This window comes from Benincasa hispida, chromosome 4, assembly GCF_027475165.1.
Source record: "Benincasa hispida cultivar pf3 chromosome 4, pf3_genome.v1.1, whole genome shotgun sequence".
Classification (NCBI taxonomy): domain Eukaryota; kingdom Viridiplantae; phylum Streptophyta; class Magnoliopsida; order Cucurbitales; family Cucurbitaceae; genus Benincasa; species Benincasa hispida.
The window spans coordinates 28387617-28403132 of NC_143481.1; positions in this window are offsets into that span (position 1 = coordinate 28387617).

A 15516-nucleotide genomic window follows, 5' to 3' on the forward strand; every position below is an offset into this window, starting at 1 on the left:
TTCTAGATAATTTCCTGAGCCAAACGGCCTCCTGAGCAGCTTCACAAGCCACTACATACTCGGCCTCCATAGTGGAGTTAGCGATGCACCCCTCCTTAGTACTTCATTATACTACAACCCCTCCGTTAAGAGTGAACACTAATCCTGAAGTGGATTTCTGAGAATCTTTATCAGTCTAAAAAATCAGAGTCCATGTATCTAGTAAGACTCAAATCCTTAGATCCATACACAAGCATGTAGTCCTTTGTTCTCCGAAGATACTTGAGGATGTTCTTGATGGCAGTCTAGTGACTCTGTCTTGGATTAGACTAATATCTACTGACTATCTCCACAGCGTAGCAAATGTCAGATCTAGTACATAACATTGCATACATCAAACTGCCAATGGCAGATGCATAGGGGACCCGTCTCATTTCCTCAACCTCTTGAGGTGTCTTAGGACACCGTTCCTTAGACAATGTAACACCATGCCGAAAAGGCAGTAGGCCCCTTTCGAAGTTTTGCATCGAGTACTTGATCAATACCTTGTTAATGTACGATGCCTGAGACAATGCTAGCACTTTGTTCTTTCGATCCCGAAATATCTGAATCCCAAGAATAAACTGAGCCTCTCCCATCTTTTATTTGGAATTGGGTCACTAGCCAATTCTTAACTAAAGTCAGTAAACCTACATCATTCCTAATGAGTAGAATATCGTCTACATATAACACTAGGAACTACTAAACTGTTAATGATTTTCTTGTAGACATAAGGATCATCAATATTTTGGTCAAATCCATGAGATTTGATCGTAGTATCAAACCTTATGTTCCAAGATTGAGATGCTTGTTTCAATCCATAAATGGACCGATTCAGCTTGCAAACCTTTTGCTCTTGATCTTGGGCTACGAATTCCTCGGGTTACACCATATAAATGGTCTCCTCGAGATTACCATTTAGAAAGGCAGTCTTGACATCCATTTGCTATATTTTATAGTCATAATATGAGGCAATGAATAGGAGGATACATATAGACTTAAGCATGGCAATAGGTGAGAAAGTCTCCACATAGTCAACTCACTCCACCTGGGTATAGACTTAAGCATGGCAATAGGCCAAGTGAAGGTGTGTGGCGCCACATCGTTCAAGCCTCGGAATCAGCCCTTAAGGGAACTATCTATCTTCTTACCCATGCCTTGGAGAAGGAGTGAATTCCATCTTGTGTAGCTGAGTTCCCAGCTCCCAAATCAGATGAATCCCCAAAATGGTAGGTTTGAATCGATGACCTGGCCACTCGCACCCATACAAATCAAAGGACCACCCTCAATGACAGGAGTTCCCAATTCACTCAGGATTGAGGTCATGTTACCTATGGTCATTCTAGTGAAGTGAAGTCTCTGTCATGAACGGTGTTATATAATGAGATGTTAACACTTCGTGATCAGGTCTTATACAAACTCTTTGTATAGGATGCCCCCGCTCGCATGTCCCGAACACGAATGATCTGGATCAGACCATCTGTGACAAGTCACAACACTTGTGACCATTCCACAAAGCGGGCTGCATCTAGCGTTACCAGGATAAGGTTTCCCTCATATATCCATATACTACAGACCATTTTGGTTATCACTCAAGACATAATCCACTTGTATGTCACCACATACATGCTTGAGTCACATACAGATAACCAAGGATTTTATGTTTATTGGTTTGTGGTAAAGCAAATAAAACAATTAACTAAGTAAAATATAAGATGTGAAGTAAATATCATATATTAAAAATCATAGGTGTTCGTATATACTGTTTACAAACTACAGGACACGAGACTTTAGGGCATCAACCCCAACAGATTTAACCTACTAGATGAACTCATATCAACAACTCTTGTTTATGTAGCAGGCTCTTGAACAACTCTTGTTGAAGTTTTAGTAGTTTCGTTGGAAAGCTCACACAACACGATTTTACTTTTTGGACTGTGCTCCCTAATATGATCCTCCTTAAGAAAGGTAACATTTGTCAATACAAACACCTTATTTTCCTTAGGATCATAAAAGTAACCCCCTCATGTCCCTTTGAGGTAGCCTACAAATAGGCACAACCTTGAATGTGATTCCAGTTTCTTAGGATTAGCCTCAAGCACATGTGCTGGACAACCCCAGATGTAGAAGTTATGCAACTAGCTTTACGCCCGTTCCACAACTCCAAAGGTGTTCTAGTAACACTCTTGGAGGGAACACAATTGAGGGTATAAGTTGCAGTCTTTACTGAAAAACCCCAAAACGAGTTCGGTAAGGATGCGTAACTCATCATCGACCGAACCATGTCCAACAGGGCTTTTTTTCTCCTCTATGATACACCATTCTGCTAAGGTATACTAGGTGTTGAGAGTTAGGAAATGATTCCATGTTCTATCATATAGTTTTGGAACTCAAAATCTAAAAACTCTCCACCTTGATCAGATTGAAGTGTTTTAATCCATTTATCTAATGCGTTTTCAACTTCAGCCTTGAACTCTTTGAACTTTTCGAAGGATTCAGACTTATGTTGCATTAAATGAACTTTTAACACCAATTTTAGGTTTTAGCAAAATAGTTCTAATGTACCCTTAGTGAAAAGACATCTATTTTGCAATGATGCCCCAATGAGGCAGGACAAAAGTCACCGTTGGGATGATCAAGTGCCCCTTCACTGGGATGAGACATTCTCAACCATTAGACAGAAACAACTCTTGTAACTGACTCTAACAGTCACCATTTTTTGGTCCAGAATTTCTTAACAACCTTAACAATTTCGTGTAAGTGTAACTTCATTTTAGGCCCTAGAGTCCCGCTCTAATGCGCCCATCGTAGGGAAAAAGCAGATTAGGACAAGAGACTAAAGCAACCCTATCCTTTACAAGAGATCAGATAAAGAGTTGTGCAAAACTGCCATCCTTTAGGGGGACACTCCTAGGGTGTCTTGAGGTGATGCACAAAAATGTTATCCAACCTAATGAGAGAGACCGTGGGATATGTTGTCACACGTACCGCTCCTACTTACTATGAACATTGTTTCCATTCACCTTGGTATTGACCTACCCAAACACCATCCTTTAGGAGGACACTCTTAGGGTGCTTCGAGGCCGAGTATAGATCTCACGGTGTGAACTATAGAGAGAAACTTGTTGAGGTTTAAGTCAAGTATCATATACCCCAAGTACCACCCACTAAATGTTCAACTTAGGGATTCATTAACTTAGATAATCCGACTACTGATTTTATCTAAGTGTGAGTTTAATGTGCTAAAAAACAACTCTTTCTTTTGATAATTAAACAAGTTCGAATCAAGTCTCATTAAACACTTTAACAAACTATCATCAAATTTGCATGCATGCAACAAATCTATCTAATTCACCTTTCCAGGTAGGTTCCCAGGTAGGGGTGTTCCATTTCCGTCAGCTTAAATACCCCAGCCTAGACAGAATCTACCTTAGAGAAAAGGTCTCTTATAGATAGATTTAGTACATATTTAATCTTTTATTAGTCAATTTAATCCTATTAAACCGATTAAAAGATTAAACTTACATTTCTAATCTCATTAGAACCATGATCTTAGGTCTATCTCAATAAATTTTAAAACTCTTTTAAAACATGATTTAAACCTAAGTTTGCATGCATGTCTTTCTTATTGAGTTTAGTTCTAATTTCCATTATAACTCTTATAAAAGGAAACAACTAAAACCTTCCACATTGCTAAGATAGACTTGGTATTTATAACTTTTATAAATTATCTTATGTGTCATACCTCATGTAATGTTCATTCATTACTATATATAACTCTTATATAAATTGTAATGAACCAAGTATACATGCTTTCATACACCCTTATACTATAACACTTATAATATAAAGATGCTGCATGGATATGCTTAATGTATGCATATATTATAACTCTTATATTATATAATGCATGAGCATGCTTTAATGTAATTTAATTATGCGAGATACTATATTATAACTCTTATAATATATAAATGATGCATGAATAAATGCATAACCTATGGTGGGATTTAAAACTATATGACATACCTTATGACATATGATTTAAACATACATCAAATGTACATTCATAAAAAATTAATGGACCGGGATGAATAGCCTCAAAAACTGAAAATTAAAACTAACTATTACATAAACCATAGAGTCAACCAGTTCAAACAGGTGAACCAGGTCTTAAACCACCCCGACGAAGCCTCGCTCCCTGATCGTGTAGCTTTTCCTTGTGATCGTTGAGTAACATTGGTCGAGTAGCCACGATTGTGTAGCATGGATCGAGTGCCTTTGATTATGCGATGAAGCATGAAGGCCACTTGATCGTGCAACGCATCGAGTATAATACCTGCCTAAACGATCAAGTAGATGAAAACTATTTGATGAAGCATGATCATCTAAACGATTGAGCAACAAGCGTCAAGTATCACATACCGAGTGATTGAGTATCCAGTGACTACGCGATGAGCATGCTAGCCTATTCGGTCGTTTAGTGCGCACGTCTACCATACAACGAGTATCTCATACTCAACGATCGTTTACCCCCACCGTTTACACGATCAAGTAGCCAATACAACACGATCAAATGAACTATTTATCGATCACGTAGCATCGGCCATGCGATCGTTTAGCAAATGCTACATGATCGAGTAGAACTTTTCTACACGATCGCCTAGCTAAATCTAAACGATCGTTGCTACACGATCTGACCAACCCTTGGTCTTCTTCCTCGATATGAACTGAATCTCCATGACTTGAAGCTGTTGGGTTGTATGTCCTAAAACTCGTAGTTTTGTAAACAGTAAACATATATGAAGTTTATTCAGACAAGTGTTGTTGATTGTTTAATAACTCAAATCCAATAAACTACGAAGCCTTGGCTATTGTCATGAATACTTGGACTTTATGTGGAAACATAAAATTGATCAAGTTCGAGTAAAATAGCCTAAACCATCTATAGTACTTGGATTAGGTTGGGTACCTATTATTGGAGATACTATTAAATACGACCTACTTTATGATTGTTACAAATGTTGTAAAGTGTCATAAACGATGTGATTAGTTCGTTCATGTAGAGACATGTGAGCGGGGGTGTTCTACACGACGATATTGTGTAAGACAGACTACGAAATAATCACTGTTACGTATTAACACTGATTAATTTCTCTTCTTGATGACCTAGATAACTTGATCTGAATCCTGAGCTATCTATGAACTCCTGTTTATTTGCGATTGTCCCTTGATATGCATAGATGAGGGTAAGCCCGTTGTCGTTGCTCAATATGCCTCCCATTTCAGGGATAAGACCGGGTATATGGTTGGGGACATAGAATTTTCAAAATGAAATTCACTCCTACCCATTTTAGGGATTGTAGAAACGTTGTTCCCTTAAGGGCTGGTCCTGGGTCTTCAACAAGGAGCCCCATTCTCTCGTTGGCTTGAGAGGGAATGGATTTAGTGATTATGATCCTAAATCAATTGTTCATTAGAGAGACAGTGGTACTTAAGGAGAAAAGATGTAACTCAGGGGTATTTCGGTATTTGACCTAGTTGAGGTTACGAATAACTTGTGAATGATCAACTTATTGATGACGGTTATATCAAATGGACACATAATATATCTACAGTGAGAGGAGTGCAACTACAGACTATAGTAGACAACCCTGTTAGTTAACGAATGTTGATTAACTAAGTTAAAGAGTTTGACCGGTTAGTCTCGGATCGTTGGAACCCATGATCTGTAGGTCCATCGGGTCTTCTTGCTAGCTTAATACGGACAAAATTGAAGAACTAGGTGAAGTGAGAATTTGAAATGTTCAAATTCAGTCTTAACGGAAAATTGTATTTTATATGAGATATAATTTACAAAATTAATTAATTAATTAATTATTTTTGATAGTATACTTGATCATTAACATGAAAGTATTTTTTTTTAAAACTTGATTAATGTGATTAATCAAAGTTAGGTGCCTTAAATAATTTAATATGTGATATTAATTTTTTTTAATTGAAATTGTTTTAATTAAATAATTATCAAAATTTGAAAATTATATTTCATTTTGTTAATAAAAATATTAGTTAGTGGAAAAATCCAATTGTTGGATTTTTCCACTAACTAAGTGGATATTGAAGTGGCTTTTCCCAAGTATGACACCTAGAGATTACATGCTAATGGAGTTTGAGGTGGAAGATATGAAAAATGAGATTTTGCATGTATTTTCTCTACAAAAGGCCTTGTTTTTGAATTTTGCAAGGCTAATGCTTCCATAACTTTTAACCTAAAATCTTCCACATCTTTTCTCTTTACTCTCCTTCTTTCTATAGTGAAATTCCCTTATTGTTACTAACATATCGGTCCTACAACTGTGTTTTTCAACCGAAGAATAGCAGGATTTACCGTTGATGGTGTCGATCGAGCTCGGGAGAGGAAGATTGCGGTGGCGTCTTCAAATATTGAATTTCCTATCCCTTTTGCATGCTTATTCTTGTTTTTATTGCAATTATAATGTTGTCAATTTCATCGCTTCCGCTGTGCATGCGTTCTTTATGTTCCATCAGAAGCTTCATCACGAACGACTCAAAACACTCCAAACACTTTAAATACAGACTCGATAGTAAGTTAATAATGCCCAAAAACATAGGGGCCCTTACAAATTAACTTTGAAATGTAAAGAAAGCAGTAAACAGAGGCAATCATCCCAGAAACATCCATCAATTCACATCCACAAATACATCAAGCACTTAAACACAATGTAGATATGCTAAAACCCACCAAAATTATAAATGCAATTCAATACATCAATGGAAATTGGAATATCAGAACAACCTGGCTCTGATATAAATTGAAGAAACTCTTAAACAAGAGAACCGTTGAGCAGAAGCATATCGTTCCAAACCCATTGTGAAAGAACAAAGCATTTACAAACAAACAAGAATAGTTATGCATCATCGAGTAAATTACAACATGCTTTCAAGTTAAATACAATGGGAATCGAGTGACATACCTTTGAAGAACTCTTCTTTGAGTATTCCTTCAATCAACACTAGTCCAACGTCCAAGCAAACTCGATCAAGCGCGTGAACACAACGAACAACCAGTGCAAATCACGAACTGTCAGATCTTCAAACACAATCAAGTAATACTCGATCCTCAACCCTCTAACAGTAAATTCGACACTACCAAGAGGTTACCTTGGTATTCTCGGCATGAGAATTTAGAAGGTGTTGGCTCTGTGTGGATTTGGTAGAAGGAAGGAGGAAGTGAAGGATCGAGTAAGTGGGAGAATGGGAAACCTCTATCGCATAGAGTTGGATACTCGATCGTTTAGAAAATGAGGAGCTATCGTCTAGTAACGAGGAGCTTGGTCGTTTACTCTCTTAAAGGCTATTATATAACTTTTCTTTTACCCGATCGGTGTGAATTCTTATTCCAAAAAATGAAACAATTTTTCCTTTTATTCATCAATTATTAAAACTAATAAAAAACCTCCCACTCAATCGGTTAATGGAGAAAAAATAACCAACCACCAACAATTATCTTATAATTGTTTTATTATAAATAAATATAATAACTAATTTACCATATTATATTTATAACATATAGTTTTAATATCACATCATATGTAATATTTAAACCATAGTTCTTTTTCTTCTTTATGACATTTAATATAAATCATATTCAGATTAGTTCATTCGATTAATGTATCTAATACATCAAATCAATTATATCACATATAATTGAATCAATTTAATTATATCATATACAATCAAATTTTCTCATGTTAATTTGAACAATTCAAACTAACCCAAAAACTATTCTCAACATGAATCCATTGAGCTACCAAGGGGACTTTATGGACATATATCTTGAAGCTCCAACGGTGCGTGAATAACTGACTAAACTCTTTAATCACGATATCCATCATCTGTTAATTGTCGGGCGAATACTAAAGACCGATAGCTGCACTCTTCGCACTATAGATTTATTTCTGTGTGTATTGGATATAACCAATCAATAGTATGATGAACCTTCACAAAGTGCTCGTAAGTACAGTTGGGCCAATTTACCATTTTGCCCCTGTAGTTACATTTAACTCCTTAAGTACCACTGATTCCTCTAATGAACAATATATCATAGTCTCACTATGAGTGAATACTTCTCAGGCCATGAGAAAGCGTGGCACCACATTGTTCAAGCCCTGGAATCAGCCCTTAAGGGAGCAATTTATCTACTTACCCCTACTTTGGGGAAGGACTGAATTCCGTCTTGTGTAGCTGAGTTCCTAGCTCCTTAATCAGACGAATCCCCAAAGTGGTATTTTTGAGTCGGCAATCTGGCCACTCGCACCCTTGCAAATCAAAGGACCGTCCTCATAAGCAGGAGTTCCCAACTCACTCAAGATTAAGGTTATGTTACCTATGGTCATCCTAGTGAAATGAAAGTCTCTATCATGAATGACATTATATAACGAGACTAAACATTTCGTGGTTCGGTATTATACAAACTCCTTTGTATAGGATACCCCCACTCGCATGTTTAGTGAAATGAAAGTCTCTGTCATGAACGACATTATATAATGAGACTAAACATTTTGTGGTCTAATCTTATACAAACTCCATTGTATAGAATACCCCCTCTCACATGTCTTCACTTAAATGACCAGGATCAGATCATTTATAGCACTTTACAACACTTGTAACATCTACAAAGCGGGCCGTATCCGTAGTGTCACCAGGATAAGGTTTCCCTCCTTTATCCATATACTATAGACCATTTAAGTTATCATTTAAGGCACGATCCACTTATATGTCTCCACATACATGCTTAAGTTACAACGATAACCAAAGATCTTAGTTTATTGGTTTGGGGTTATGCAACTAAAATATCTCATATTTCATAGACAGTAGTGAATAAAATATCTAAAATATCTCATATTTCATACACAATAGTGAATAAAATATCTAAAATATCTCATATTTCATAGACAGTAGTGAATAAAATATCTCATATTATTACATCACAAAAGTTTATTCATACATGTGTTTACAAACTACAGGACCCTACGAGATTTAGGGCATCAACCCCAACACCGCCCATGTTCTCTTCTTGCTATTCACCATCAGTTGCTTGCGTCGCTAGAAACTCTTGAGGTGGCGATAAGGTTTGGGCTTGTTGGCCTAATTTGTGGCTTATATCTTGAACGACCCACTTTGGGTTTGGGTTTAACTTTGTGTTCCTCTTGCTATTGAAAGGTTTAAGTGGATCTTTTTGAGGGAAGTAGCGGCTGTTTTGTGGTGTTGTTTCATCTTTGACGACTTTTGGGTAAGATTCCAATCCTTGTGACTATTCTCGAGCATTTTTGGTTGGGAATTATTGGGTTAAATGTCGTATGTTCTGGGTTTGGCTTCAAAGGTTGAGATTTTGTGTTGTGTTTTGTCTTAGGGGCTTAATTTAAGATTTGGTTTGTTGAAGCCTATTTATTTGGTTTATTTTGGAAATTTCGATTCGTGGTAAGTAATCTTACTACTGGAACTGACTTCGTGCCGAGCGATAAAATTAAGAATAATTGGTTCTGAGATTATATGTATCATGACTATTGATTAGGGAGGTTACATGAGCATGTGATAATTATGTTTGAAGCATGTTTTATGTATAAACATGATTTAGAATTTTATGAGGTATTAAAAGGGCGATTGAGCATGGGCCTAAATTCTGACGTAAGTGACACTACTGTTGGAATGCCATAGCGCCAGGCGAAAACTAGAAAGATGTTGATGTACAAATTTTCATGTGATTTATTTTGAAACTATAAATGTAAGCCATGTGATTTATTATGAACTTATGAATGATTTATTATGCACATATCTTTAAGGAGTATAATGCATGAAAGTGATACACTAGGGTCGATTCATTAATATGAGATTATGCATGCTTGTCACGACTGATTAGCATGACATTATTTATAAGATTTTATGTAAGACTCATGCATATGTGGATGTGACATGAAATTATGAATTTGGATGTGATCTCTTTTCCTTTCCACAACATTTGACTGCACAAAAGTGGTGCAGGCTCAGAGGCTCTAGTGCATGAAGAGATGTGCTAGGATTCGTATGTATGAAAGTGATACATACCTAGAGGAGTCTGGAGTGTACGAGAGAGGTGCACCCTCATTCGGTTATGTGTATACGAAAGAGGTGTATACATAATCATTTGTACGAAAGAAGTGCACAACCCGACATAACCAAAGAGGCCTGAGGTGTACGAAAGAGGTGCAAACTCAGTCGGTTATGTGTATACGAAAGAGTTGTATACATAATCATGTGTACAAAAGAGGTGCACAACCCAACATAACCAAAGAAGCCTGAGGTGTACGAAAGAGGTGCACACTTAGTAGGTTATGTGTATAGAAAGAAGTGTATACATAACTATGTGTATGAAAGAGGTGCATATCCTTACATTCATAGGGAAGACTTTGGGTGTATAAAAGTGATGCATTCCTAAAGGGTTCAATGTATATGAAAGAGATATGCATCAGACCTAATGTGTGTGGAAGTGGTGCACGCATAGAAGGAAAGATAAAAGAGTGAATCTAGTAAGAGAAATCTTCAGGTTCTACTAGTATAAAGTTCAGTTCTTGTTGCATTTATTGGACATAAATGCTTAGCTTGACCTCGGTAATGGGGTTACTTACTAAGTATTTTATACTCATCCTTTCTTATGTTATGTTTTTCAAGTAAGAGCAAGGACGTACCGACGAGTGATAGAAGGAATCTGTGACCGTACCATTGGGATCAAAGAAATGCTTCCACTCATGTTTTCATGTTTTAGTGTTTTAAATTCCAGTCTTGATGTGAGAATTTAGAGTTTCATGGTTGATTTTTGTTTTATTCATTAGACTTCATGAAATTTATTTGGAAAGATTTTTAGCTATTTGGATGTTACAAAAGTATTTATGTAAATAAATTCGTTTGATTTAGTTAAAATTTATGATAAAGTCGTTTTGAGGTTTATGCATGTATGAAGTAACGGCCTAGTATAAGTGCTAGAAAGTCGGGTCGTTACAAGATCTATGCTCCGCCTTGAGATACCTTTGCTTGTGTCCCCTTATGGATGGTGTTTGCATAGGTCAATACCAAGGTGAATGGTGATAGTGTCTATAGTAAGTGGAAGAGGGAAGCGTGTCAACACATCCCACGGTCTCCTTCACTGATTTGTAGTAAATTTTTATGCTTGGTCTCAAGACACCTTTGCTTGTGTCCCCCTATGGATGATATTTACATGAAATTTTACTTAAACTCTAGAAATGAATAGGATTGCTTTAGTTTTTGCCTCAATTGTTTTTTCCCTATGGTTGGCTCATTGGGGTGAAACTCTAAAGTTTAAAATGAAGGGCTACACTTACAAGAAATTGTCAAACAAGTTAATGGTTTCTTAACCAAAATATGGTAACTAAATAGTATAAGAATAAGAGTTATTCTGGTGTAATATTTGGTTGAGAATGTCTCAATCCAGTGAAGGAGTAACCGACTGCCCTATGGTGGCTTTTATTCTAACTCACTAGAGTATCATAGCAATAGAAATTTTGAATTAATATGAATGGAATTCAAATTAAATTTGTTGAGTTCATTTTTTTATTTCTATGCTGAATTAGAATGGATATTAATTTGCATATAGTCAATTAACATGTTTTATATAATTTAAAGTTTTGTTTTTTCTCTCAAGAGTTTTAATTACCGATATAAGTCAAAGTTTTGATAAATATGTTACTTTAAAAAATGTCATCAACACATAGTAGTAGTGTAATTTTGTCTTCTATTTGAGAAATGTTCTAAAAAAAAAAAAACGGTTGTCAATTCATGAAGTGTTTATGAATAACTTTTGCAGTGATAGCTAACTTTTATTATCTAGATAACATATGATGTATATGGACAATAAAATAAAGTCATAACAAAACATATTGTATGTTGGAGTCATGGGAAGCTAAATAACCTACAAAGTTAAGTATTATTGGTATCCACAAAAATTATTATGACTAGAGCTAATAAAGAAAATGTTTCTTAATCAGTTTAGGATGTCAGACAATGAGAAATTTTTAGAAATACCTCAAAGAGAAGAACAATAAGAACAAGTAAATTTAATTTACTGAATTCTTGGTGGAGGATATATATTCGTACCTTGATTGTTGAATATTGATTCACTATCATAATTTTTATTCATTACAATTAGATTTTAAATCTTGAAAAATATTTAATTTAGTGGAATAGTTATACTATTTGGCAACGGGGAGTTGATCTCAGTTAAAGTAATGTGAGGCATTCAAATATTATTTATTTATGCTGAATACGGTGCTTTTATCACCATAAGAGAAATTTGATTTCTCCAATCTTTATTACTAAATATTTCATAGAGTATGAATGGTTTTAGTAATAAGGCATGTTTTAAAAAATTATTTTTGAAAATATGTTCAGCTTTAAATAAATACATTTTTGTGTGTTAATTTAAAATGTTGTTTATTTATGCTGAATATGGTGCTTTTATCACCATAAGAGAAATTCATTTCTTCATACTTTATTACTAAAAATTTCATAGCTTATGAATGTTTTTAGTGATTAGGCATGTTTTCAAAAGTTGTTTTGAAGATATGTACAACTTCAAATAAATGCATTTATGTGTTAAAGGTTAACACATTTGCGTACTAAATTGAGAGAGTAAAGTTTTTTGAATCTAGAAAGAAAGAAAGATCATATTCTTCTAAATAGGATATATTTGTTTGGCTTTTAAATAATAGTTACAGGTAATTCTCTAACAGTTAGAGTTAAATTATAATTGATTGTAAAAAAACCTTGCTTTTCATGGAGGTGTGTCATTAAAACTTTATTAAATAATCGACCAATGTTGGACTTTCTTTGATCCAAGTAGAATTGTGATTGAAAGTATAAATCTGACTTCATAAAAGTCATTAATATGATTGATGAGTATTTATGATTAAATGTATCTTATGTTTGGGTTGATGCCCTAAACTCTCGTAGGGTCCTATAGCTTGTAAACACATGTATGAACAAACGCTTGTGATGTAATAATATGAGATATTTTCTTCATTTTTTTCTATGAAATATGAAATATTTTATTTGCATTTACCACAAATCAATAAATTAAGTTCTTGGTTGTCGTTGTAACTTAAGCATATATGTGGAGACATACAAGTGGATCATGCCTTAAGTGATAACCTAAATAGTTTGTAGTATATGGATATAGGAGGGAAACCTTATCCTGGTGACATTACGGATATGACCCGCTTTGTAGATAGTTACAAGTATTGTGGCGTGCTATAGATGGTCTGATCCTGATCATTCATGTGAAGACATGCGAGCAGGATATCCTATACAAAGGAGTTTATATAAGACCGGACCATGAAGTGTTTAGTCTCGTTATATAACGCCGTTCATGACAGAGACTTTCATTTCACTAGGATGACCATAGGTAACATGACCTTAATCCCGAGTGAGTTGGAAATTCCTACCTATGAGGGCAGTCCTTTGATTTGCATGGGTGTGAGTGGCCAGATTTCCGACTCAAACCTACCACTTTGAGGATTCGTCTGATTGAGGAGCTGGAACTCAACTACACAAGATAGAATTCACTCCTTCCCTGAAGCAAGGGTAAGTAGATAGATTGCTCCCTTAAGGACTGATTCTGGGGCTTGAACGATGTGACACCGCACACCTTCTCATAGCCTGAGAGGTATCCACCCATAGTAGAACCATGATGTATTATTCATTAGAGGGATCAGTGGTACGTAAGAAGTTAGATGCAACTACAGGGGAAAAACGACAAATTGGCCCAACTGTACTTACGAGCATCTGTGAAGGGTTATCGTACTGTTGACTGATTATATCCGATGGACACATAAATATATCTGTAGTGCGAAGACTGCAGCTGTCGGTCTTTAGTGGAGTGCTTGGCAGTTAACGGATGGTGGATCTCACAACTAAAGAGTTTAAGAATCGCTTCATTAAGTATACTTCTAATCGTTTAACTAAAGAGAGACTGTATGACAACCTTCTAAACGAGTTTCTAAACGATTGTATACACGCGCCTTTCTCTAAACGATCCTGTAAAATTTTATTAAATGATCGTGTGGCAAGCGAGATTCACTAAACAATCGTGTAAACGATCAAGCCTGTTTTTTCTAAATGATCGTGTACATGCTGAGTTTTACTAAACGATCAAGCACAAAGTCTATACGATAGACAGTTCACTCTCCCACTTGCTTGGTTGTATAGTTCGATTGTTGTTTTCTCCAACCCTTTATCAAATCCAACAGAGTCCACACCTCCTAGATTCTCACTCCGAGAATACTGAGGTTGCCGAGTGGTGTGTCCGAGAGGTTACTTGTTCATGGAGAAGACTGTTTGTGATCTAAGCGACAACAAGAGATTGACTAGACGATCGTAGCAATAATGAGAGCTTGCTGGTCCAAGTCTTCACGAGAGCGAAAGGTCTTTAGAAGAAGGGTTCTTCAAAGGCATGTCTCTCGTTCCTTTTGTATTTATTTACTAAAGCATGCTGTAATTTGTTTTGAGATGCATAATTAGTTTGTATGTTTGTGAATGATTGTAATTTTATCACAATGAATTTCGATCGATCGTTCTTCCGCTCATGGGTTCTCTTTGATAAGAATTCCTTCAATTGGTATTAGAGTCATGTTTTGATATTCCAAATCCATTGATGTATAGAATAGAATTTACATTCTTTGTGGGTGTAAGCATGTCTACATTCTTTTTAAGTGTTAAATATGTTTGTGGATGTGGATAAATAGAGTTTCTGGGATGGTTGCCTCTGGTTGTTGAATTCTTTTACATTTAAGACCTAATTGTAAGGGCCTCTACATTTTTTGGCATATTAACGTCCTATCGAGTCTGTAATTCAAAGTGTTTGAGTTAATGTGAGTCGCTCGTGATGAAGCTTCAAAGAAAGAAGTTGCGTATTACTTCGAAGAAAAAGAAGACCAAGTGTTGGTCAAATCATGTAAATGATGGGAGTAAACGATCGTTGAGTATGGGATACTCGACTGAAAGGTGGATGCGCGTGCACTAAACGATCGTGTAGTTCAACAATCTTCATCGCTTAGTCACTGACTACACGATCGCATAGTAATTGTTACTCGACGCTTGTTATTCTATCGATTAGACAATCATGCCTCACAACATTGTAGTCGTCTAGACGATCGTTTAGACTTGCGCTGTTTAAATTTAGTGCACTAAACGATTGAGTGGCCTCATGCTTCATCGCATTGTTAATGGTACTCGATCGTATCTAAGCGATTGTGGTTACTCACCCAATTTATTAAACGATCAAGGAAGACTTCACTCGAGCGATTCAAGACCTGGTTCGTTTGTGAACCGATTTGCTCGGTGTTTTTATGTAATAGATAGAATTTATTTCCATTTTTTAGGCTAATCATCCCGGTCCATTAATTTTGTGAATGTACATAAGATGTATGT